Here is a 24,616-nt window from a genome sequence, read left to right on the forward strand (position 1 = left end):
AGCATAGTTTAATCCCATCTCATCCTCATTTTTGTGGTTTGAAAGAGAGAATCTGTAACCTCAATAAGAAAAGGGTTACAAGTCTGCACTCTTGTGTTCCAGTGTCAGACCAGCTTTGGACTTACTGCTAAATAGCAGGAGCAAATAACATAGAAAATGTCAGGAAATCACTTAAGATAACTTTCCATTTAGCTTCCATTTAGCTTGCTTTCCCCTGAATGAGAATTTCCATGCCATTCTCATAGTACTTTTGTAGATTCAAGATCTGCGGACTGCTTAGCACTTAGACTCAAGCAATCTGCGAGAAAATAATCTATGTGCTGAAATAAGAAATATTGGTGCAAAGGAACATGGATCATCCACTTGTCTGACATAAAACAGAGCGACTGATAAAATATATTTGTTTTGGAGAGTCAGAAGGTGGAATAATCTACTTCTTTATATATACAACCAAAGAAACAGAAAAATGACACTTCACTTCTTTTATCCTCCCTGTTGTCTATAAGGCTTTGGGGAGACATGGAGGCTGTTCACATGCACAGCCAACCTGGGCTAGGCTGTGTGTATGAAGCACCGGGATGGAGCCCAATCCTAGTGTGGCCCCCACGCCAAGCCCAAGTTTTCAACCCATCTGGCCGATCGCTACCGTATTAAACAGCTCCCCTGCCCCATATTTCTGGCAGTGAACCAGGGGAAGGAGTGGCTGCGCCAAGCACAGTGGATGCTCTAATAAGAGCAGCCTTATTATATAAGGGCACCTTGGGATGCCTTGGGACCCTTATATAAGGGCACCTTGGGATGCTGGAGGGGTTAAGTCCTCCTGCTCCCAGCTCCTGCAGTCGCCACACCACTGCTTGTGTGGCCACATGGCACAGCGGAGGGGAGGGCAGCCACTGTTTATCTACTGAGGAAGGTAGGCGAGTTACTGCCTTCCCTGCAGCGCACTCAGCAGCGGCCTCGAGGTCATGTGAAAGACCTCATAATAGCAATAGCACTTACATTCATATACCGCTCTATAGCCGGAGCTCTCTAAGCGGTTTACAGTGATTTAGCATATTGCCCCCAACATTCTGGGTACTCATTTTACCGACCTCGGAAGGATGGAAGGCTCAGTCAACCTTGAGCCCCTGGTCAGGATCGAACTTGTAACCTTCTGGTTACAGGGCGGCAGTTTTACCACTGCGCCACCAGGGGCTCTTTACCATAATACCTTTGGCAGCACAGAGGAATGAACTGATGTCCACAGCTATGACCAAAAACCACCACAACCAGCAGATTAAAGAACATAGTAACCAAGTGAGAGAAAAAAAATAACTAAGGGGGGAAATAGGTTATGGCATGATCCATTCTCTCCATGTACAAAGATGACAACACAAAAAGGGATCCCCACATGGAGGCTCCTCACCAAGACTTCTCTGCTTGCCCCAATCTGCCAGCTTTCAGCCAAAAACGGGTCGGGATTTGTCCATGGACATTGTCTCAGTTCTTTGTTTGGGGCATGCTTGTCTATGTTTGAATGTGTCTATGTACTAGCTTGGGGGTGGAGTCGCTGTTTGTTTGTCTGTCTGCTCCTCACTTGTTGCCTTGAATTCCAACTGAAATGGTGTTTCTCTCTGCACAAGAGACTGTTAGTCTATTTATTGTTTTCTTAGTAACGTTTTGATTAGTAATACATATAAAAGTCTTGTTCCTTAGTTAAAGTTGCTTCCTGTACAATTATATAGAGAGAATAAGTAATTTATCTGCAACATAACAGGCTGTGCTGGTACAGTGCAACACATTCAGACATTACAATGGCCCCCACTATACAATGAGCATGAGCAGCCCTTGTGCAAGAAGTGAGAAGCGTGAGGCTACTGGATGCCTCTCCAAGAGGCATGGAACAATTTCACATTCAGAATAATGGTGAGATATACAGCAGTGCTCTCTGAATACCCTGCCTGGAAAGCGGGTGGCCCCTCTGCATAGCTAATTTCCTTTGGACTAAAGAGTGGGGAGGTTGTTGGCACTTTGATCCCTCAGCCGCTTCTCTGCCTCAGCTAAGTTGGCAACAATAGAGAACAAAAGAGAGAGAACAACAACAACCTTCAAGCAACTTCTCCTTTTCTCCTTTTTATTTGCCTCATTTCCATTGCAGGGATCAGCCAATGAAGCTGATTGGCAGGAGTTTTAAGATGGTGAAAAGGAAAAAAGGACTTCTTCACAATTTCATCATTAATCTAAGGAATTCAGTGTGGAGTGCATACGTTTTGCATTCAGAAGGTCCTAGGTTCAATTTCTAGCTGCCAGGTTCTTGGGTACCAAAGCAGAGGAGGAGCTCCAAAAGCTGCTGTCAGTCAGGTTAGACAGTACTGGGCTGGGGGAAACCAAGTCCTGACTCCGCACAAGGCAGCTTCCTATATCGAGGGAAAACTTATGGCAAAGAGCCCCTGCTTTGCACACAGAAAGTGCCAGGTTTTTCAGCTCTCCATAGCTGCTGCCATCCTCCGCTGCCCTGTGGCTCCTGCCTCTCCTCTCTCAGTATCAGCAGAAGCCTAGCCTTTCTGAAAATCTGTCTCGTAGGAGTACAGCTTCTGAAACTCTCTCTCCCCCCCCCGCTGTCTCTTGCTGTTCTTCCGCATAGACCCCAGCGCAGCATGAGGACCCCCAAAATGCTGTAGACCCCCACAGTTGCAGTAGTTGCAGTATGCTTAAACTGGCCCTGCCAATTATAACTGGAAATGACTACCTGGGACCTTCTGCAAGCAACGTGTATGCGCCTCCACTAAGTGATGGCCCCTCCCATCAGGGCTGAGGTTCAGCTTTAACTCATTTAGCTACCTAGGAATGTGTGTGCACAGGGAGGCCTTACAATCCTCTTCAGCAGTCCAGGGGAATAGGAGTATGTGACATTAAAGCTGATTGGAAAGCTGGACGAAGTCTCTGCAACAACCTTTCATAGCATAAATACCAAAAGCCTACCTTGTCTCCTTTCCTGGCCAACAGACTAGTAGGGATGTGCTTGGAACCAGTTCAGAGACCCTTTATGGGCCTCCAAACTGGTTCAAATAACTGGCAGTTCCACTGATTCAAAGGTGGCAGGGGTCTCTCTTTAAGAACGGAGGAGGGTGCACCCCCCCCATATTTCACAAAGCCAATTGGGGCAGCAGCGTACCTCCCTGCAGCCCTGTTGCCCTCGTCCTCCGGATGTGTCCGTAAGTTGCTGACGTGCCTGCATGTGATGTGTATGCGCCCATGCTGGCGTGCGCAGTCACTTCAGCGACTTCTGGTCATATCCGGAGGATGAGGGCAATGGGGTGGCAGGGAAGTATGCTACCACCCTGATCAGCTTTGCACTATATGTATGCTGGCAGGGGGGAAGAGGCGGGAAGGGTAAAGAAAGGCACCCTCCCACGCTCTTAAAAAGAAACCCTCACCACCTTCAAGCCTACCCACTGTGGTTCCTTGCACATCCCTACAGACCAGTTCTTTCTGGTTGCTGCACTCCAGGTTCTAGCTCCCAGCTCTTCCAACAGCAGAGGGACGCTGGGTTGGAATAAATCCCTCCTGGATATCCCTTGTGTATATACACAGGAATGCAGCAATGAACTCTTTCACTGAGATAATTCAGAATCAATCCTAATTGCCTTTTTTCTGTGACTAGTCTAAAAGCTATTTTCATAGTCCAAAAAGATGGAACATGTGATGGAGGGGAAATGGTTTTTCTCATCAGCAACCTTTTAATGCCCACGTGTCAATGTTCATCATAAACCTCTAACCCGAAAACCTCCTCTATACTTTAAGGATAATTTGGAAATATTTGATGTAGTCAGAGAATCATTAATCTTCAGAATTCCATTCTTGTAGAGTTTATAAAAACCCACATAAAACATTTTCAGCTGGGCATGTATTCTTTCCAAAGAATGAAATGAATTACCTTCTTGGACTCTGATTTTACCCAATTACCCTCAATGAATCATTCCTTTTTTATCTGTCATGCATGTAATCACCCAGCTCATACAATAATAAAGCTATAGATAGAGTAATTAATTTCCCTCCCTATTTTACTTAATTTGCATTTAACCCCAATTACAAAATCAAAGAAATTAGAAATGAAAGATCTCATAGGCCATCAAGTTCATCTACCTACTAATGCAGTTCTAAGTAAATAAGGAAGTTTTTCACATGAAAAAGGAATTCAAAATGCTTTCAGTTTAAAGTAGTAGAATAGATCAAGGCACTGGACAATCATGCTTCATTTATGCCAAAGACAGAAGACAAGAAATTCTCCATTTTAAACATCAGAGAGGGGTTTGGAGAAGTGATTTTTTTAAAGCTTTCATAATTATTCAATTGACTTTGCTCTGCAAAATAACCCTAAAAACAAAAAGTCAGACAAACACCAATAATCCATCTGGGTGCAGCATTTATTAGATATAGTGTTAGAAAGAGTGTCCACATTGTACATATTTCAACCAAGTCATGGGGAAGAGGAAAGACTGGTAGCTGCATGTTTTAAAAGTCAGTGGCTGACATCCTGACTAAATTACTCAACAGAAGTTATATTGAAATTAATAGAGCAAGTTAGTCATTACTAACTTGTCCTATTTATTTCAGTGGGATTTCTGTCAATGAATTTAGTCAGGATGTCAGCCACTAATATTACTTGAGAAAGTGATCAAAGAGCAATTTTCTCAATAGGGATGTGTGCATGTCACATGTCATGTGTTATTCTGGGGGATTTTTTGGCAGTAAATTGATTTATTTTATTCTACTCTGCCCAAACTTTGGAATAAAATCAAAATATGTTGTGTAAGAACATAAGAATAGCCCTCCTGGATCAGGCCCAAAGCCTATCTAGTCCAGCATCCTATTTCACCAGATGCCTCTGAGAAGTCCACAAGCAAGAGGTGAGGGCATGCCCTCTCTCCTGCTGTTGCTCCCCTGAAACTGGTATTCAGGGGTATCTTGCCTCTGAGACTGGAGGTGGCCTATAATCACCAAACTAGTAGCCAGTGAGGTCATTCGCCCAATCAAAAGCTGTTTTCTACTCAGGTTTGGGAGATGTATGTGCTCCCAGTTTTCAGTTGTGTGGAAGCAAGGAAGGAGGAAAACCTGGGTAGAGGTGATTGTGTAGAAGCAAGGTAGGAGAAAAACCTGGGTAGCTTTTCCTCCTATCTTGCTTCCACACAATCACTTCTACCCAGGTTTTCCTCCTACCTTGCTTCCACAGAACTGCACACACAGGTCCCAAACCTGGATAGAACATAGCTTTTGATTGTGTGAATGACCTCATTGGTAGAGCTGTCCTCCATGAATTTGTCCAAGCCCCTTTTAAAGCCATCCAAGCTGGTGGCCATCACTATATCCCATGGCAGAGAATTCCATGGATTAATTATATGCTGTGTAAAAAAGTACTGCCTTTTGTTCTTCCTAAATTTTCTGGCCAGGAGTTTCATGGGAACCTCTGGTTCTTGTGTTGTGTGTGTGAGAGAGAAATTTCTCTATGTCCACTCTCTACTCATGCATCATTTTATATACTTCTATCATGTCTCCCCCGATGTTGCCTCTTTTCCAAACTAAAAAGCCCCAGATGCTGTAGCCTTGCCTCAAAATGAAGCTTGCCTCATCCCCCCGCCCCAAGAGACATATAGCACTTGGGTCTTCCTGTCTTGGAGGATGGGAATTTATTTATTTATTTATTTATTTATTTATTTATTTAACATATTTTATACGCCCCAAACTTACGTCTCTGGGCAGTTCACCACAAAGTAAAAACAGAAAAAATAAAACATTAGTTAAAACAAAAAACAAAAATGTTATTATTATTAATATTATTATTTTACATTTATATCCCGCTCTTCCTCCAAGGAGCCCAGAGCGGCGTACTACATACTTGAGTTTCTCTTTCACAACAACCCTGTGAAGTAGGTTAGGCTGAGAGAGAAGTGGCTGGCCCAGAGTCACCCAGCTAGTTTTATGGCTGAATGGGGATTTGAACTCGGGTCTCCCCGGTTCTAGCCCAGCACTCTAACCACTACACCATGCTGGCTCTCCAACAATTTACAATTGTTACAACAATTTAAAATTTTTAATATATTTTCAAACAGTATTAAAACTATTAAAACAATATTTAATTAAAATCCAGAAGGAACAGATGTGTCTTTAAAGAATTTTAAAAATCTGTTCAGTAGGGAGCATATTCCAAAGCCTTGGGGCAACAGCTGAGAAGGTCTGTCCCCGAGTAGCCACTAGACAAGCCGGTGGCAACTGCAGACAGACCTCTCCTGATGATCTCAATGGGTGGTGGGGTTCCTGATGAAGAAGACGTTCTCCTAAATACCCAGGGCCCAAGCCGTTTAGGGCTATATAAGTTATAACCAACACCTTGTATTTTTCCCGGAAACATATCGGTAGCCAGTGTAGCTCCTTCAATACGGGAGTAATATGGTCTCTCCGAGATGACGCAGAGACCAGCCTGGCTGCCGCATTCTGGACTAACTGTAGTTTCCGGACTATGTACAAGGGCAGCCCCACATAGAGCGCATTTCAGTAATCCAGCCTGGAGGTTACCAGCAGATGTACCACTGTTTTGAGGTCATCTGTCTCAAGAAACGGGCGCAGCTGACGTATCAGCCAAAGCTGAAAGAAGGCACCTCTGGCCACTGCCTCAACCTGGGACACCAGGGACAGGCTCGCTGGTGATATGCAAGAGGATGGGAAAGGTTTCTCACACCTTTAGTTCCTAAGTCACACTAAAAAAAAAATTGGAATTTAGTCTAGAAATGGTGGTTCTGCCTGATTCTGTACTAGGTTCTCTTCTGAATAGACTCTGAGATTACAAAAAAAAAAAAAAAAAAGTAAGTCCGGGGCCCCCAAAGTCCTCTTTAGTCTGTCCTGGGTTTTATGGTCGCCTTGTGGAGCATGTTGATGCTTGATTTGCAGAGGAGCAGGGGCCTCCAAAGGCCTTTAGGTCCAGGCTCCAAAATTACTTAGGTGCACCACTGCCTGCCTTTGTCCCTGGACATACCTGGATAGTTAAGTGGAACTCCAAGGCAAAATTGCCCAAAGACCCCCATGACATTGAAGCTGGCCCTGCTAAGAAATGTTGCTAGCTATTGTTCGATGTAGAGGGACATAACCACAAGCAGACCTTGTTTGTTTTTCCAGGCATCCTAAACACTTTAAACCCTCCCCCCTTAAGCAGCATATTTTCTCAATAGCTTTTCATAACCATGTTGCCTGTGAAATGCATTCCCCTTTAATTCATGCCTGCAAGTTTGCCAGCATTATGGTGTTACTAAACATCTAGGTCAGCACTGGGCTAGCTGCTTTAAAGGAAAACAAACAAAGCCATCATAAATATAGGACCCTTGTTTATCATCTGTGTTGGAGAAGAACTATAGCAATGCTCTTCTTAAAAGAACAGAGAAACAATTATTTTAATTGCCACGCTAGTTCCCCATCATAATTTAGCTAATGACACTGAAGTCTGCCTCCATCTGCTGTTCCTGTTGTCACTTGTTGTCTTTCCCTTTTGTTGTATGCCAGGATTCTAGTGAAGGTTCAGTTCCTCTCCATGACGGATGTCACCAGTCTGTCGTCTCCTGTTTGTAGTGTGGTTGATTTGCCCACTAGCAAAGTCAAAAAGGAACTTTTTCTGGTTCTGCTCACTTGACTTTTTCATTCCAATGAAAGAGATAAACTGGCGCAAGGGCCAGTTGACACCTTACCATCTCCACGTGCCTACCATAGCCATATGGCAATTATTCCTTACCTTAGGTGTAGCAGCTTGCCAATTGGCTGTTCCTAACAGCAGAGAACGTTATTCTTCTGATCATGTGGAGTGATCCTCAAGAGTACTTGTTCTTAGAGGCAACTGTTGTTGCTATGAGAACTCTCCACAAAGAATCCACTGTAAAGCTGCAGTGGCACCACCTGTGGTGAAGCCATCTGGATTCAAGTGGTCCCCATATGGAGAAAAAAACATGTAGAGCAACTCTGACAGGTCTAAGATGCCTTTTTAAATAATAATAATAATAATAATGCACTTAAATTACAAGAGATGTAAATATCCAAAGAAAAGGCTCAAATGCTCCATTGAGAAAGGTCTTCCTTCCTTCCTTCCTTTCTTGTATCATGGTATCAATGTTGGGATTCATTTATTTGGTGATTAAACAAACAATGAGTAAAGGTCCAACACTAAGGGCAGTTTCAAACAACCATCAGCAAGTCTTAAGTGGGGGGAAATAAAGACTATAACTACAACTAAATTAAGAGGCCATACTTTACTCAGTTTTCACTGAAAAGACTTGAGGGTCTTTGCCTGAAGAATGGCTTTCTAGGGTGCCACCACAGAGAAGGCCCTTTCTCCAGTCCCCAATCATCTCACTTCTAAAGATGGTGGGACTGGAGAAAGGCCTCTGAGAAAATCTTACTCTGGTAAGTACATGCAGGAGGAGTTTGTTCTTCAGGTACCAGAAGGACTTGAGTCCACTCAGCAAATTAGTCAGTTGCCTAGGGCACCAAGCAGGGAGGGGTGCCAACAGCCTGGATCATGTGCCACCCAGCTAGCCAAAAGTAAAACTGCCTTCCCATTAGGTGGCCTAAGCAACCGCGTGGCACAGCAACCTCTGGGGTGTGCTGTTGCGCCCCTGTCCCCTTTACCAGCATGGATGCCCCCTGAAGGCAGGCAGATGCATCTCCCGTTTTCTCAGCCAGTGGGCAAACCGCCAAGTTGGCACTTCCCATCTCGGTCATCTGCCCTGTTATCTTGCTTTCCTTGCTGCCTCTGTCTGCTGCTCCTGCCACTGCCAGCTGCTTCTGGGATGCTGGCCTGCTGTGATGTATCACAATCATGTTATTGCATTGTGCAGCAACGTCATTATAATGCACCATGGCAGGCCGACTACCAAGGAGCAGCCAGCCAGCAGCAGCAGCAGGAGCAACAGGTGAAGGCAGAAGAGCAGCATGGACAGCAAGTAGGCAGGCGGCAGGGACGGCCCATTCATGAGCTCACTCATACAATGGGGACTACCTCTCTACCCACCTACTCAGACAATAGGAGACACCCGCCCACGTGGGTGAAGGGGTGGGAGCACCAAAGCCAGGCTTGGTCTGGGGCACCAGCAGTCCTCGGGCTGGCCGTAATAGGGTTTTAAAGGAAAGTATCAACACTTTGAATTATCTGAAAATGACACAAACCATGTTTGCAAAGATTGCCAAGAAGTATCTGGGAAGAATTTGGCTTGTGCAGGGTGGGGTGGTTGAGTTGTTGATTCAAAATTGTTAGTATATTTGGTTCAGCTCAGTAGAGGCCAGTGAGGGCAGTGCAGGGGCAGGGGGGTTGGGCGGCGACAAGAGGCGCCTTTATGGATGAATAAGCAGGAACTTTCCAGTGTTTAGGCAGTACCTGCAAGCTGCCGCACTCCGCTTGCAATCCCACGTGGGGCGACGGCACTCCGCCCACCATCTGGTGTGGCAGTGGCATGGCCCTGGTCTTTGTGTATGCATGTCCATGCACATGCAGATACCAGGGCCACACCACTGCCCCACCAGATGCCGGGTGGATCACGGGATTGCCTCTCACTGCCCCCCAGTGCTGCCCTCACTGGCCGCTACTGGTTCAGCTCTTAATAGGGATGTACCTATCTTTAAAACATATATGGAGCCTGTTCATATACAGGGCTCTGTTGCTTTTCATTTCAGTCCCATTTCTGTTCATTTCAGGACCTATTTGTTTTGGTAACCCCATTTATTTTTTGAGGTGGGGTTTAAACTAGGAAAAATGCTCTTAACTGTAGTTTCTTGTCACAGACTCCGTTAGCAGCTGCAGGAACTCCAATCTGGAGTCTGCCATCTTCAATATCTATTCTGCCAATCTGCATTGGACACAGCATCATCATAAGGCACTATTGGTAAAATATAGCCAACACCATGAAAAAAACCATGGCATCTGCCAGTACAGAAGCCACATTGTTTTTACCTACAGTGCACAAGGATAAGACTGTGCCCCATGCAAGAACTGCTGTTCAAGATGGCACCCACCAGGAGGCAGCTGGGTATTGGAGTTTTAGCCACAACCAATGCAGGTGGTGGTGAATATTACAGTTAAAAGTAAGGGGAAAAAATTCTATCCAAAAAAGCACAGAGTGGATGGACAATAATCAGGGGCTTAGCAAACTGATCCCCTTTTGTAGTCCTTCATCCCATTTATACTCTGGCTTACTTTATTTGGAACAAACAGAACCCAAACTGAATGCACCAAATTCCAAAAAAGAATGCACAATCCTAGCTCTTTGTAGACTGAAGGTGCAACTTAATTATGCTTTCCCACAGTTCTTTAAATGTGTTAGGCCAATTTGGATTTTCCTGACTCCTTTAGACTGTGTGGCTTATCAGAAATAGGTCATGTTGGAAAACCAGTTGTCTAATATGCTATTTTTAGCAATGCATTGCACCAGAGTACAAAGCATATATTACCTAGACATTGGGTGACTCTATGCATTCCCAGGAGAAAGTTCAGAATGTAATTAAGAACATTTCCCAGAAATCATGCCAAGTGGCTTCCTGAGTAAATCTGTCGAGCCAAAAGCAGATTTGTTATCCCATCCTCACTGCACTCTGCTGAACAAATTGGTTAAAAAAAAATGTACAAATTGTTAAAAAAGAGAGAGAGAGAGAGAGAGATTGCTACTGTCGAAATAACAGAAGCTTAAGAACTTGGAGCACCTGTTCCAACTGATAACAGCAACAGCAGTCTTGGTGGCAGCCTAAATCCTGAATTACACAAATCCCAAATTCTGATTCTGAGGCAGAATAAATAGTAATTTGGATGCACTTGGAAGTGCGGTAGAATCTCAAATTGGTGTGTGTTTCTCTTTGCCTCCTAGGTGAAATGCTTGTGGATCATCTTGAAATACAGGCATGCCTGCAGGGAAAAGATCAACCAGTTGAATGTCTGATGTGTGGAAATTCACAGATTTAGCTTGATGCATATAAACGATACAATATTCATAGTATAACAAAGACTTGCAGTATGTTCAAACTTCAGCATCCACAAGAACTCATTCAGAGACAATGGGCTGCTGCTGACATTACACTAGCTTTCCCTTATTTAGATGTGATTAAGAGTTTGAGAGTTGGCCATGGAATCATAAGGACACAAGGAAAGCCATGCTGGATCACACTAAAGGTTCTGGGAAATTCTGCTTTCAAAGTAGCCAACCAGATACCTCTGGGAAGTGTGCAAGGCAAGGAGACTATGCAGAAAATACCCTTTCCCCATTCCACCCAAACCCCCCAAAAGACAAGACACACATATATGGAGTAAACTAGGGCCACTTTATAGATAATATAAACAAAACTTGCAATGGAAGCTCTTGGCTAACCAGAGTGGGGGTGCTCCTCCCCATGTGAAACCACCTCCTGTTACCACACAAGGGCAAAAGGGCCAGGTGTTGAAGCTATCAGGAGCCAAACTCCTGACATGCTATTACCATGTGACTTTACCATGAAGTAAAGGGGAGGGGAAGGCTACTCAACCCACCACAACCCAAGCCACAAAACTCAGAATTGGTGAGCAAAGCAACTCCCTGAAAGGGGGCCATTTGCAACCCCCCCAGTCCACAAAACCCTGAAGGGCAGTTCCATTGTAACCCCCCTCACCTCAAATTCCCACCAGCCACATACCGATAGGTAATCCTACCTATCCCACACCCTGCCCACTCTTCTGCCATAATGACCAGACCACACTTGTATAGCACCACCCCTACAATTTGCCCAAAACGATTCTCAGTGAGAAGTAGGCAAAAAAAGAAAAGAAAGAAAAAGGCTACAACCCAAAAATTCCTACTTGGCCCCAAAGGTGACCAGCTGCCCTTACTGAGAATAGTGGTGGGTGGGTGCCACGCTTAAGAAAGAATGCTGTGCAGAAGGTGCCACCGGCCCTTACCTGCCAGTCCCCCCCTCCTCTGATTGGTCAAGCATGGTCACATGTTTGATGTGGGCAAGATGGTGGTCATGAATATCCCACCCCTTTGGCACAACCCTGCCCCACTCCCAACCAGACTAGAGAGGTGGCATTACATGTGTGTGAATTAGATGCATGCTACTTCTTAACATGGAAGATAGCTTGTGAGCTGAGTCTCACGATCTGTGAGACCCGGTTTCTCCCCATGTGCCGGGAGAACGGGTGTGAGTGTGCAGGGCATACTGGGGAGACCCCTGGAGCCGGGAGGCAGCTTTTCACCTCCCCTCCGGGGGTCTACTCATGAGTAGCCACAGCGCAGAGCCGCACCGCAGCTACTCATGACCAGATAGCCTGGGTTTGCGGAGCTCTCACTCCGCAAACCCGGGCTAAGAGGAGGGGTACTTTAGCGGGTTACCCGCTTGAGAACCACTTGGCTTGCAGCCGAACCCGGTGGTTCTCACGATCGTGAAAAATCAGGCTAGGCTTTCCGAGCCCTATTTTTCCCAGTCGTGAGAATAGCCCCATTGTGGCTGTCACAGTTAACATTAACCAAGTCCCTTGCTTAACCACAATTTGCAACAAGGGGCTGATATTTGTTCACAAATCCTGGTCAAGGGAAATCTAGGTAGCTTTTATCACTGAGGCTATTCTTCACGACTGAGCCCAGCCCACTTTCCAGAGGTCGTGAGAACCGCAAGCCTGGTGCTTCAGCGGTGGCTAGCCTGCCTAAATACCACTCCCCTAAAACGAGGTTAGCAGAGCAAGCGCTCTTATAACCCTGTTTCTGTGATTATGTGCCGGTGTGGCATGACTCTGTGCCATGGCGACACATAAGCAGACCCCCAACTGGGAAGCTACAGCAAGCCTCCCAGTGTCAGGGGTCCCTCCAGTATGCACCGCTTACTTGCACAGGGCATGCTGGGACTTCTGGGGGCCAGGCAGCCCCCAATCCCCACTGCCCAAACTGGCTCCGTGCCAGAGCCAGTAATAGTTTGGGTGGCCAATCCATCCGCCCAGGGAGAGTGGAATGCTCATGTGCAGGGAGAGCGGGCCAAGCCTGCCCTCCCCTCCACACCCTCCTCGATTCTCCAGACTGCTTGTGTGGAGAACCTCACTGTTATATAGGGAGTGCAATGTTGCCTAACTACAGATAAGGCAGAGAATCCTCTCCACAAAGCCTGCGTGGAAGGGAAGGGTGACCCTGAAGATGTATTCAAATCAGTGCTGGTTTATGTATTGAGTTTCTTGGCCAGTAAATTATCTATGTCCATGTGTGTCAGCCAGAGGCGTAACTAGGGAAAATGGCGCCCGGGGCAAGCACTGAAATGGCGCCCCCCCGCGCCCCCCCCATCGCCCCCCCAACATATTACATTATACTTAGGTTTTTCCTCACAAGCGCCCGCCGCCGCCAAGCCAGGCCACTGACTGGCCGCCAGGCGCCAGCAAAGCAATGGGGGGGGGCGCAGGCAGCGCGGAAGGGACCGCTCGTGGGGAAGGGGGCACCGACACGCTCCCTTGACTGCTGCAGCGCTGCTGCACTGAGCAGGAAACATTTGTATTAAAAAATTGGTCATGGCGGCGCCCCCCATGTGACCAGAAAAGATGGCGCCCGGGGCACGTGCCCCCCCTGCCCCCCCTATAGTTACGCCTCTGGTGTCAGCCTTCTCACACAGTGGGGTCTTAAACAGACCCCACCCCCAAGTATTTTAAAAAAGTAACATTTTTCTTCCCTCACATATATCACTTCCTTGCAATTACCCTACCCGCTTTATCTTTATTTATTATTTTAGTTATAAAATGTATTTGTCTTTTGGCAAAATGTACCCATGACAGTATAGGGAACCAGTTCAGATGAGCACCACCTGAAGCACATGTTAAAGTTGAGGGTGTGCTGTGAGTGCTCCTGCTGTGACATCACAGCGGTCATCCCAATGAGCAATGGGCTTGAAAGGGGTGTTAATCTGAATTGCCCCTCTACATATGCTCCCAAACACCGAGCCTTGGAGTGCATGTAGAGGGTCAATTCTAATATACATCCCCACATGTGATGAAGGGATGCTCCGAGAGAGCATCAGGACATCCTCCTGTGATGCCAAGGTAGGAGCCCTCTTAGCATATCCCTGATATTTTCATGTGTGCCTTTTCATGTGTGCTCATCCAACCTGGTCCATAATCGGGGTGGTCCTTTTATAGTTGAGGTGGTCACCTCAGGCAGCAAATTATTGGGGCACCAGCAGGGCAGCAAGATTTCCACACACCCCAACCATTGTCATCAGAGCAGCTCTTTGGGACCAATATGACTCTTGAAAACTTGGCAAGATAGGCCTCTCCTCCTACTCTGAAGGAAAATGTGCATTTTGGGGGTCTGTATCTTCTTATTGGGATCATTAGAAGCTATCGATTTCTCGTTATAGTTGTACTTTTATGCTATGTATAAATAATACTTAATATAATTTCACATTTTACATTGCCAAATACATCTCATTATTTTGTTTGTTTTTTTTAAAAAATTGATAACTCACTTGGGGTGTCTTTGACATGCAATATTGGATTAACAAAGTAAAATCCTTATATGCTGGTAAAAAAATAGAAGGATTAAAAAGGGAGTCCATGTAATGAGAAAATACCTGGCCTTTTCCCTTCTTAAATATCATCTTAACTTTTATTATGTCTTTTGTATTTCAAACTGTCACATAGAATACTCTCTGAACATCTAAGGTGTTCCACATGGTGCTTTTAAAGCTGGTGTTCTATATTCCAGGTGAACATGTGTCAACATCATTCATGTTTAGTTTAATTTTTTTGTACACTGCTTCAGGAAGGATTTGCATCATGTGTCCTTATTAAAAAATGTCTCACACTGATCGAAAATGCTGGCACTGACCTCTGGTAATAAGAAGATTCAAGTAATTGTGCCTAGTGCTCTGGATTTCTTACTTAACTAATGCATTGTGGGACTTTCTAATATTAGCATGGACAGTGACAGTGACAGTACTGAAGGCATTGGGTCCTTAATAATTTGAAAGGACTAAGTAGTAGAACAACAGGAGTGAAGGTGGCAGGAGTGAGGCTACTAGAAATATTGATGTTAAATATATAACTGAGTGCACCAAGCAAATTGCAGGTGTCTCAACTGATATGCTAGGAAGTGGGCAAGGCTCCAAATGTTACTTACGTTACTGTGCCAGGGATCTTCACTATTTTTCTAGTGGGGGCCACTCTGGCAAACAAGCAAGCAAACAAACCCTTAAATGTGATACCCATTTTCCACTGTGCTGACTTCCGCACAGTACTGCACTCTCCTCAGTGGTAGGAGGACTCTTTAAAAGAGACAATGGAGCCCTCTATTAAGAACTCTGGGAGGGAAGCACCAGGAAGGGCTACATTTCTCAGCACTCTGTGCACACTTTCAGAGAGCGTGTAGGGGCCCAAGACAGCTCTGTTTCTCTTAAAGGAGTGCCCCCCGTTGATACAGGGCAAAGTACAGCACTGCATGGTGGTAACAGACACTTCCACATGGTGCCATGGGGGGCTGTGCATTAGGGATGTGCACGAATTGATTTTTTTTTAACCAGAATGGAAACACCCCTGGTTTGTTGCGGGTCCAAATCTGACACACACACCCAATCACCCCAGATTTGATTTGTACCCGAATTTTCTGAATCTGAATCGATTTTGATAAAAAAAGGGTCCCGGGGCCAAAAGAGGAGGGGCACAGGCAGGCAGTGATTCTCTCAGCAGCAGGAAGGGGGTGAAAAAAGAATTGTCTTCTTCTCAAGAACAAAAAACAAGCAATGCAGCAGATATACTCCATTCCCAGGCTAGCATGCAGCAGCAGGGGCAGGCAGGCTGGGTGGCAAGGCAGGTTGGGCTCAGGCTGGCAAGGCAGAAGGCAATAGCCATGGCATGGCAAGGCAAAGCACTCTCTCTCTCTCTTTCTTCTCCCACAAGTCAGAAAGACAGAATGGTGGCTGCTGCCTCTTTAAATCTAATTGAAAATCCCTCCTTGAACTCCCCCTTACCCTTGCCCCTTCTTTGACCCTTCTCCTGGCCAATGTGGGGTCAGTCAGGAGTGGCAAGAGCCAAAATAGCCAATCAGGAACCAGGAGGGAATCGTCAGCAAATCAGCCCATGCTTTCATTACTGATCTGAAGCTTGGAAGGGTGGGAAATTTAAATAGATGTCAAACAAAAAATGGATACTACATGGAGATTGCCACAAAATGGAGGTCTGAAACAACAAAAACTTTGGCTTTGAAATTCAGGCAATTTTTCTGGAGCCAAATCTTTTGGGACTCCCAAAAATTTTTTGGGACTTTTTTTTGCATATGGGCGATTTGTTTTGTGCACAAATTGCCCGAAACAGGCAAATTTGGGTACAGATCTTTTTGTACCCAAAATGCTTCACACATCCCTACTGTGCGTAGTATTCAGCTTTAGCCTAAGCTTCACACAAGTCCAACAAAAAGTCAGTGAGCTGCACACAGGGCTGATGGAGGTCAACATTCCATTATGTCTATTTATAGTCCTTCATGAAAAATTAAGCCTTAGATACTGTGATGTACCCCACCATGGAAAAGAGGGGACTTGACCCCCTCCTAGCTCCATGAATGTCTGAACACTGGACCACACTTGAGGTTGCTGCTTTTTAATAGACAGTATCTGAGCTACAAGGCACTAATCCCTACCAGGCCCTCCCAGGAAACGAGGGTTGATCATTCAGGAGATTTCTGTCAGGCTGGAGCCAAGGACATCCATTCCTGAAAACAGGTCTGGGGGTGTATTTGGCCCAGTCCCCTCACCAGTTATTGAAAAGTGGGGTTCAACAGTGAAGAATGATGATTCCTGAAGTCCTCTGTGGGCCTATATGTAGCTAATCTTCCCTCAAATCCCATCTAAATTCAGTGCAATTATATTAATTGGTTAACTAATATAACATCCAGACCACAACAGTCTGGTTCACAACTGATGTTCATTGGGGATTTGGAGGGCAAATCAGATCTGAATCAAATCATTTAGACACATTTTCTACCACGTGCACAGATACCCTCCTCTGCTTGTTTGAAAGTCTGATAGTCCCTGTGTATCTACATCTTAAATAGTTTGCAGGGCAAGAGAGAATTGTTAACAGAGTTCCACTCCTTTTTGCAGTTTTGAGAAGCAACAGGGAAGAGATGTCACTTCTGCCTTCCTTGCTCAACGATCAGCCAGTCCTCAATGATGCTGCAGCCAGAGGTTAAAAAAAAAAAAGCTGCTTCTTTACAAAGATACCTGCAATTGCTGATGAAAGGTCAATGTACTGTAATGGCAACAGCAGGAACTCCTCCTGTTCCCGCCCCACAAAAGACTGCAAGGCAGGTGATTATATAAACTAGTACATTTAATCTTGCCTTGACAGTGGTTTACAATGCTGGTAAATAAGAGTGTCTACCTGTCCAAGGGCTAATACCTATCCATGGGCCAGTTCAGCCAACAACTTACTGGACCACATGATTAAGCAGGAGAACATGCCAATGATATGCTCATTATGACACCATCTGCAGATGTCAAGTTTTTTGAATGAATGTAAAGGGGCCAATCAGATGAACAGCCCCACCCCAAATGATAAAGGAATGTGTTGGGTTGATGTTGGAATGTCCATGCAGGATGTCATGATGGATATGCTCTCAGAGTTCCTCCTTCCTTATCACATGAACCAATAAAGTGTCATCCAGACTGGCTCACTATGGTGAAAGACTATCTAGGTGGAGTAATCACTGAGTAGGTATGAGTAAGCTTTCAGAATTTTAGAGTTGGACGTGACTTTGGAGGTCTTCTAGTCCAGCTTCTTCATCAGTGGAGGCACCTGCTGCAGCATCTTGAGGGCCACCCAGCCTCTGTCTGAAAAGCTCAAGCAAAGAAGAGTCCACCATTGCACTAGACAGATTGTTCCACCATCAAACACCTCTTACAATCAGGAAAATCCTCCTAATGTGTAGCATGGATCTTCCTCTTTGTAAATTCAACTCTTCACCACCCCTGTTGTCTTCTCTGAACCTGTTCCCATTTACAAAATGTGATGCTCAGAACAGGACACAGTATTCTAAGTGATGTCTGACCAGTGCAGGCAGGATGGAGCAGCTATGATGTCCAAGTCTCCCAAGGTGGGCAACTCCACATCAAATGGGTGCACTAGTGTGTGCATAGAGCAACAAAGAAGCAAAACAGGTGTATATGTTACAATTTTCACCTTTGTATTGAGCAATATGGTTAAAGGGCTGGTTTAGTTCACCATTCTTCTCTTATCTCCTGCATGCTGCCATCTCAGGGTTCTTTTTACATTGAGTTTGCACTCTTTTGGATGTTAATTTACACCACTGGATAGGGATGTGTGAATCGGTTCAGATAGAAAAATGATTTGTACCCAAATCTACCTGTTTGGGGTGATTTGTGGGCAAAACAAATCACCTCTGTGCTAGCTGGCCAGATTTGGGACCAAAACAATCGCCCAGATTTCAGACCCGAAAAATTTGTAGACTAAGACCTCCATTTTGTGGTGATCACTCCTTCTGTCTCCATTTTGTGTCAGGAAGGTTTAAAAAAAAAAATCCCACCCTCCAAAACATCAGATTGGTGGCTTACAGTGTGCAACGATTGGCTGGTGATTCCCCCTAGTTCCAGATTGACTCATTTCCATTCAAATCTTGTGTTGCCAGGGGCAACTGACCCCCTCATTGGCTAGGGGAAGGGTCAAAGAAGGGACAAGGGTGGGGAGAGTTAAAGGAGGGATTTTCAAATGTACTTAAGGAGGCAGCCAGCCACCAGCCTTTTGCCTTGTGGGAGAGAGAGAGAGAGAGTGTGCCTGGAGTGGATTCTCTGCTTTCTGTTCCTGCTTTCCTGATTGAGGAAAAGAGAAGAGAATTTTTTTTTCACACACACCCCTTGCTGCTGAGAGAATCACTGTCTGCGCCTGCTGTCTTTGTGAATCGATTTGTGTACAAAATGATTTGTACTTGAATCTACCTGTTTTGGGAGATTTGTAGACAAAACAAATCACCCCGTGTGCTAGCTGGCCAGATTTGGATCCAAAACAAATCAGGGTGATTCAATTTGGGTACAAATCAAAGTAAAAAAATGAATTCATGCACATCCCTATTGGAGTCTTATAGCACACTGTTCTCAAGTAATCATCTGCACAGTCCTTTTAGGGAGCTGGAAGCTCCTCTCCAAGATGACCTTAATCTGCTCCGCACCTCTTCTTGGATGGCAAAATAGTTATCCTCCAGCTCTTGGTCTCTCTGGGCCTCTTCCTTCCTCCTCCTCCTCTTGCCCTGGAGAACAGCTTAATTGTAAAGGAGGAACTGTTGCCTCCAACACGCAGCACTCCATTGCACATGGTCCACCTAACTATGCATCCTGGGTGTAATGCCACTGAGTATAGCAGAGTGACACAGAGAGAGGCATTCACAGATGGAGTGGACAACTCCCACCCCTCTTTAGTGATGACACAGAAAAATATTTATGGGGCAGGCACAGAAGGGACAAAGTGCATTCCTTGGAGTCTGTACTTTGTCCTACACGTTAGATTTCTGAAAGATTTCATGCTCCTATCTTAAAAATGAGGAACTTAGCACTCACACTCGTTCACACTCTCTCTGCCAGCATGGTGTAGTGGTCAGAGTGCTGCACTAGGACTGGGGAGACCCGAGTTCAAATCTCCATTCAGCCATGAGACTTGCTGGGTGACTCTGGGCGAGTCACCTCTCTCCCCGCCTAACCTAGTTCATAGGGTTGTTGTGAGGAGAAACATAAGTATGTAGTACACTGCTCTGGGCTCCTTGGAGGAAGAGCAGGGTATAAAATGTTATAATAATAATAATAATAGAATAGAAGAAAAAGAAATAGAAAAAATCACCAAATATAAAGATCTACAAATTGAAATTGAAAAGCTGTGGCAGAAAAAGACCAGAATAATCCCAGTGGTAATTGGCGCCCTGGGTGCAGTTCCAAAAGACTTGAAGAGCACCTCAACACCATAGGGGCCACAGAAATCACCATCAGCCAATTACAAAAAGCAGCTTTACTGGGAACAGACTATATTCTGCGACGATATCTATAACAATTGACAATAAAATTCTGGTATCCCAGGTCCTTGGGAAGGACTCGATGTCTGGATAAAACAAACCAGTCAATAACACCTGTCTGACTGTGTAAACAAGAAATAGCAATGGCTTAAGAATGGCAACTTGAAGAAAGAAACAGAGGGTTTAATACTGGCTGCACAAGAACAGGCACTAAGAACAAATGCAATAAGAGCAAAAGTCGAAAAATCAACAACAAACAGCAAGTGCCGCCTTTGTAAAGAAGCAGATGAAACAGTGGACCACCTAATCAGCTGTTGTAAAAAGATCACACAGACTGACTACAAATAAAGGCATGACAAGGTAGCAGGGATGATACACTGGAACATCTGCAAAAAATACAAGCTACCTGTAACCAAAAATTGGTGGGACCATAAAACTGAAAAAGTTGAAGAAAATGAAAATGTAAAAATATTATGGGACTTCCGACTACAAACAGACAAACATCTGCCACACAATACACCAGATATAACTAGTTGAGAAGAAATAATCAACATAGTCGATTAAGTCAAATAAGTCAAAATAATCGACATAGCAATACCAGGGGATAGCAGAATAGAAGAAAAAGAAATAGAAAAAATCGCCAAATACAAAGATCTACAAATTGAAATTGAAAGGCTGTGGCAGAAAAAGACCAAAATAATCCCAGTGGTCATTGGCGCCCTGGGTGCAGTTCCAAAAGACTTGAAGAGCACCTCAACACCATAGGGGCCACAGAAATCACCATCAGCCAATTCCAAAAAGCAGCTTTACTGGGATCAGCCTATATTCTGCGATGATATCTATAACAATTGTCAATAATATTCAGCCATCCCAGGTCCTTGGGAAGGACTTGATGTCTGGATAAAACAAACCAGTCAATAACACCTGTCTGACTGTGTAAACAAGATAATAATAATAATAATAATAATAATAATAATAATAATAATAATAATATTTTTAAAAATGACACCAGCTGAGCCTCTCCTCTGTGTGCTTCTTCTGTCCCCACTACTAGATTTGTAAATAAACAGAAGGTGCAGAAGTGTGGTTTGGGGCCCAGATGGACTGGGAGGGGAGGGTTTGGGGAATGGCAAGGACTGAAGGGTGAGGGAAACTGGGAATTGCACCCAGACTCAATAAAGACAAGAGACCAGTAGGTGGAGTTACAGGGCCCACAACTTTATTGATTAAAATAAAAACATGTTTTAACCTGCTCACTGACCCTACACTGCCCAATTAAACTGCACTGTACCTGACACTGTGACCAAGGGATCTAGCTAACTAGAGGATTATAGTATGAGATAGGTGGAAAAGACCCCCAGTTAAAGCCAACCTGTTGGAGGCTGAGAAATCCCTACCCAGCCTCCCAAAAGGGACAATCAGCCCAAACCCGCACTATACTCAAGGATGGGAGGGAGGGGTCGTTCCCAAACACAGACTGAGGGGCCTAGAGGGCGGGTCAAGAATGGCTATCCTAGTCCCACTCCAGTGCGGCTCCCTGGCCAATCAAACAAGCTCCTAAGTCTTGTGCTTCATATCAAGAGAGGCTGGGGCAAAGAGGCTGCTCCCTGGATGAGCCAGGGTATATGGCTGCATTCTTTTCCAGTTTGGATTTTAATCTAATTGTTAAATAATCAAGGCTTTAGAAGCCTGCTTTGCCTTTGCAGTGGCCTTTAATGAGCTCCCAAAACTTTTTCAAGCCTGGCCGGGAGAATTTTTGCTGGCAACTCTCAGTGTGTGAACCAACCCCAGAAGCTGGTTGAATCTAGATTCTGGAAGGACTCTTATTGCAACCTTTCAATGCAGTTGTGACACAGGTTGAAGGGATGGGGCTCTTTTAACTTTTATGATGAATTTTTCTTTGTGAGAATCTGTTGTTTCCTCCTGTCATTGCTCACTGTTGCTCTGCCTTGCCATTCTGTATTATGCATGGGTGAGTCCAACAATACCACATTCATTGTATCTGGGGGCAAATTAAATAAGACTGTACATAAAAGATGCAGTTTTTAAAGGATGGCTGATGTACTAACTAATCTGTGTTTCCTAAATGTTTACAAGCCTCCCCTCTCTCCCATTCAAAGACAAGATAATTCATTGTTTGCAAACAGGAGCAGGAAACAGAGCATAACTTTATTAAAAACTTTCTTTGAAAATGTTTATTTGCTTGGTGTTTTTTGTTTTTTCGGTTTTTTACTGACGGGTTACCATGGATATATTTGTCGGTATGTCTTTAGGCTGAATATTGTGTGCCTGAGTGTCTACAGGGCGTAACAAACAACACAGCAGTGTGCTCAGCAGGCCTGTTTCGTTTCATGCATCATTCAAGATGTGCTGCTGCTGAGGTTCCTAAACTGTCCATAACTTTCTCCTGACATCGGAACCAGATGTATTTTAATGCGGGGGGGGGGCGGCATTTGGTATTAGGGAAGAATTGCCCTGGAAGCTCAGCATCTAGGTGTGTGTCAATAATAGAGCAGCATGAGTCAGTCCCAACATTTGGATCCAATGCTGATGCTGGAACTAGAGCCAATCTTTTATAATATTTAGCCACATTTTATTGTTGTTATAGAAGGTTCATTTTATAGACTGTTGTTGGATACAAAGACAATGGCTGACATACCCCACAAGAGTACACCAGCCCAGTAACCTTGTGCACACACGCACACACACACACACACACACGTATGTTATGCACACTGCACAAATAATTCCACACAAAAGTAAGTCCATTATTCTCAATGGGCTTACTTTCATGAAATAGCATTTGCTCAATCTTTGCATTTCCCCACACAACATTATTGGGCTGATGTACTCTCGCGTGGCATGTCAGCCAGTATCTCCAAAACCTCAAAATCCTCAAAAGGTTCTATGGATGAACCAGTATTTTAGATCAAGTCTCCCATATCTAAATTCAGGGTTCTGTTTGTTCTAGCATGGTAGTGCTAAACATCCTGGTATAACCTTTGCTATTCTACAAGATTAAGTCTGCTGCACGGCAGCTTTAAACTGGTTTAATATTGATTCCATCCTTGCCACTGGGAACTCCATAGCACCCCATGGAGGCTAGAGAGCTAATGGGCATTCTTATTAAATTACAATTTAGTGTGCACAAAGAGAGTGTGTGTGTGTGTGTGTGTTAATTTTTTTTTGATGGTTGTTCTTTTCTTTAAAAAGCTTTCAATAATTTTATTTTTGTTTTTGTTTTCACTTTTCCATCAGTTTTTAATTACAATGGGACTGCTTTGAGTAATTTTCTTCAACATGGAAGCCAAAAGTAACAGCAGTGGTCTTCAAAAGGAAGGAGATGTGCTGAGAGCTGGGAGCTAATGTTACAAGTAAAAGACAGACTTTATTTTAATTTTTATGTTAAACCAATGGAAGTTCCAAAATGGGTTTTCCATTAACTGTCATTTGTTCCATTCATTCTTGAGTGCATTTGTTTTAGAAGTAATGGAAACAAATAGGAACCGAGCCTATTTGTATCCAGATTCATTGCTCCCAAAACAATGAGGGGAGCTGGTCTTGTGGTAGCACGCATGACTTATTCCCTTAGCTAAGCAGGGTCCACCCTGGTTGTATATGAATGGGAGACTAGAAGTGTGAGCACTGTAAGGTATTCCCCTCAAGGGATGGAGCCACTCTGGGAGGAGCAGATGGTTTCAAGTTAAATCCCTGGCTTCTCCAAGATAGGGCTGAGAGAGATGCCTGCCTGCAACCTTGGAGAAGCTGCTGCCAGTCTGTCAAGACAATACTGAGCTAGATAGACCAATGGTCTGCCTCAGTATATGGCAGCTTCCTATGTTCCCAAATGCACATGCTTATGAAAATTCCCAGTATTGTTTGGGGCAGCTAATATTATTAAAATGCTATCAAGCTGATACGAGACTGCAGTTGAAATGTGGAATGTGAAACAAAGCTTCATCTAGGTTAGGGTATGAGAGAACTAGTAGACCTATGGGCCACAGTTGTGTGAATATGCAATGAGGCTCTTCTCACGAGCAACCAAGCCTGGGCTAGACTGTTCGCGTGGCGCTCCGGGGTCTGTGATGATCTCGGTGCTCTCACCCAGCCTCATCCTGCTCCTAAGCCCAGCTCTTAGCTGAGGTTAAGGGAGAAAGTGCCACAGTGCCTGAGAAGACGCAAAGATGAGTGCCTAAAGTGATCGCCTGATGGGGGAATTCCCCAAGGATCATCACACATGATGAGTGTGGTGCCTTGTGGGATATTTGGAGGCCGGGGAAATGAGTCACAGCCTCTGTTGATCTGCACTGGTCCAGGCAACACAAGTCATGTGGGTATGCAGTTTGCACGCTGAAAGATTGATCGTCTGTGGGAAGGTAGGTTGAAACCTGCCTCCCCCCTGCCCCCAGCCGCCTACCCACATGGTCATGTGAATTGCCCCAATTACTCTGATTTTGAGAGGACTTGAATAATTGGGGCTGTTTGAAGGCTTCAGAAGAAACTTTCTGCTGTGGTTTTCATTTATTTTACAAGCTGTGTTTCAAGTTTTGTCATAACCCTTAAAAACACATCACTATAACACGTCCTGGCATATTACTTTTATA

Source organism: Hemicordylus capensis, chromosome 5, assembly GCF_027244095.1.
Source record: "Hemicordylus capensis ecotype Gifberg chromosome 5, rHemCap1.1.pri, whole genome shotgun sequence".
In the NCBI taxonomy this organism is placed as follows: Eukaryota; Metazoa; Chordata; class Lepidosauria; order Squamata; family Cordylidae; genus Hemicordylus; species Hemicordylus capensis.